The sequence below is a fragment of the Belonocnema kinseyi genome, chromosome 7 (assembly GCF_010883055.1).
Source record: "Belonocnema kinseyi isolate 2016_QV_RU_SX_M_011 chromosome 7, B_treatae_v1, whole genome shotgun sequence".
Taxonomy (NCBI): domain Eukaryota; kingdom Metazoa; phylum Arthropoda; class Insecta; order Hymenoptera; family Cynipidae; genus Belonocnema; species Belonocnema kinseyi.
This window is the reverse complement of record NC_046663.1, coordinates 114,939,387-114,942,691: the sequence shown is the minus strand read 5'-3', so window position 1 is coordinate 114,942,691 and position 3,305 is coordinate 114,939,387.

Below are 3,305 nucleotides of genomic sequence, written 5' to 3'. Positions count from 1 at the left end.
TGCAGCTCTCTTCAACTTTTCACCGTTTCTATGGTAACCGCGTCCTTCTAACACGGTAGCTTGAGCGGGGTGGCTGGGGCGCACACCGAAAGTTGTTGAATTCCAAACCGAATGTGATTTTCTGCTTCTCGCGTTCACCTTCGCCATCACTATAGCAGTGGTCGGCAAACTTTTTGCTTGATTTTCAGGTATGGTCAGGCTCCACCCGACTTAATTTTTTCTACTACTTTTCGGTCTATTCATGTACCTTAGTGTATGTGAGCTTACTCCAGCAAGGGTCTTTTGTCCACAGGCATGTCCAAGTAAGGAAATTTTTTAACTTTTAATTTTTCAACTAGCGATTTGAAAATAGCATTATCAGCATCTTCGAATTTTTCCGATTTCAATGATATATTACTTGCCTTGAAAAGTTAAAAATTTGAAGGAGTTTAATATCAAGAAACATCAGATTTACAGTCAATTTAATACTAAATACTTCTCAAATTTTCAATCTTTATAGACAAATTACATGTCTTTGGAAACGGAGCAATACGTGGATTCCAAATATATTACTTTTATGTCACAGATTGCAAAATTAGGAATTTTTTAATCTCACATTTTTTCCCATCTTCTAACAAAAGACCCCTGAGGAAAGGGGTGGTCTTGCCAAGCTCGCAGGTACTGCCCTGAAAGTAGGTCGTAGGGCAGCCAGGGAAGAGTACCCTGCCCTGGGCAAGAGCGTACCGACCACTGCACTATAGCAATCTTTGCTATAGCTGAGTCGGTCGCCTGGCTCTATACGGCCTGTTTGCCAAAAATGTTATGAACACTGAATTACTCAATTATATTCAAATTAAAGAAAGCCTGCAAATATTCTATTATTATTTTAAAATTTCGCTACTATAAATAAATTTAAAAAAATTCTTTTCGTACTTTATAATTTTAGTGAAATTTCTAAATTTATTTTTTCAATCTAAACTTAAAATTTGAATGAAATTAAGATAATATAAAAAATTAAATAAAATTTATTTGAATTTAAAATTTAAATAAAACTTAGCTAAATTCAACATTTAAGTGAAATTTAGGTGGATTTAAGAATTAAATAAAGTTTAGTTAAATTAAATTAATTTCTCGTCCGGTTTCTTTTAAAAGAGAATTTTTCTAGATAGTAAGTATCAGGAAAGTAATTAAGACTCATAGTTCTCAAGTTTTTGGTTTGAAACTTTTCAGATGTCGACAATGTAAAAATATAAAAGTAAGCGTTTAAACTTAAGCATAACTATTTTGTATGGAAATACTTTATTATTCCACAATTTAATTTCAAATTAGAAGTATGTTAGCAATTAAATAATTATTCCATTCAAAATCGTTCAGTTTCGACATTTGGATTATAATTTCAAAGTCTGTGCAATTAAAAGATTTTAAATTAAAGAAATTTGAAATAAAAACCATTAACATTACAGTGTAATTATTTTCTTTCAGAAGCGCAAAAATAAAATGATTATTAATAAAAGAAACTAGTTTATAAATTTAAAATTTAAAATCTCAGTATTTTTAAATTTTCGAATATTCTTAGAGTATAACCTGTCAATTCAAATTATTTAATTTTAAACGTTTTAAATGAAATTACTTATGATTCGGCAATACATTTTTTGCAGCTTTAGGATATAAATAATTTAAAGCTGCAGTAAGCAGATTTTTCGATGTCAAACCTCGTGAAAAATTGGAATAAATGTAAAGCCTTCGAAATCGAAAACTTTTTATAAGGAGAGAAATTTTAAATTGAAAGGGTTTAATACATTCAAATTGAGTAATTCTATACTGAGAAATTTCAAGAATTGTATTATTTGAAAATTTTTCCATAGAGTTGATAAATTAAAAATGCAAGCATTAATATTTGTTAAATTTTTAATATACCTGAAGTATAACCTGATAAATTCAAATGATTAAATTTTGAAATTTTTGAAATGAACATTGAAATGCAGAATTCTAAATGTTTGTATTTGGGTATTATTAGACTTTGGAGGCCAATAAATTTTATTCTAATCAAGTTAGAAGGCTTACAGTTGTCAATTTTACGTTATTAAACCCTTGTATTCAAAACCAAATTAAATTTCTATGTTAAAATTTTGACTTGTTTAAGATTTGATTCTTAAATTCAGAATTTTTTTAATGCTTCACATTTCTAATTTTACACTTTCAAACCTTTTTTTAAATTCGAATCTTAGAGAAAAAATATTAAATTTTAGTAGACACGACTTTTTTTTACGTAAAAAAATCAATTTAGGAAATATCCCGTGCGCCAAGGTGAACAATCCGTCGAGAGGGGAAAATGGGTTAAGCCAAGTCTGCTGTTTCCGTGAAGAAACTCACTATCTTCGTTTTGAAGTAAGTCTTCTTTACGTATACGCTGCAACGCGAAAATGACCCTTACATTTGTGCACAGACCACAATGCGAAATTTTCTACATTCTATGTTAAAAACTATTATATCAAATGTCTATTACAATGTTTTTTGTGTACCTTTGTCTGGTACTGCTTATTCTGATATTGCAAAATGATGTTCACCTTTTATTTTTCCTGATCCTCATAGGGCCCTTCTGTGGTTGTTTAATCATTTTCCCTTTTCTTAAGTGAAGCTGAACACTTTTTTTTAATTTGTCGTTAAAGAAGGTTCTCAAAGTACCTACGGGCTTGACGATTACATTCTCATTGCGATAATCGCGCTTCGCGCTTAACAGTTAGCTTATAGAGGCTCTATTTTTTTGATTTTGGGATAATCAAAAAATTCGGCTAGAGTAGTCTTGAAATATATTTGGTATCTAGTGAAAATTTTCTCAAATTTTCTAAATCCTTCAACATCTTTTGAAATACCTAGAATTTTTTTTTAAGATTTCTAAAGTACTTTGGAATTAAAAAAAACCTTTTAAACATTTTTTAATTCTTTGAAATTCCTTAAAATTATAAAAATAAGTTGGAAATTCTTTGAAAGCTTTTAAATGAACCTCAAAAATTTAAAGTCGTTTGAAATCTTTTGAAATCTCTTTACATTTTTTAAAACTTCAGATTGAAATTTAGAAAAAAGAAAAATTTCAAAACGTTAAATATTAAAATGTTCGTAGATTAGAGTTATGAAAATGGGATCAATAAAAATTCAAAGGTGATCAAAGCATTCAAAATTGAATGTACAATAATGCTCAACTATTAAATAAGAATAATTTTTAATTCGATGGGATGCAAGTCTTCAAATTTGGAATTTTACACTTGGAAGTTTATTTATAAAAAATTAATAATCATAAATAAATTGAAAGCGTTCCAAATTTAAAA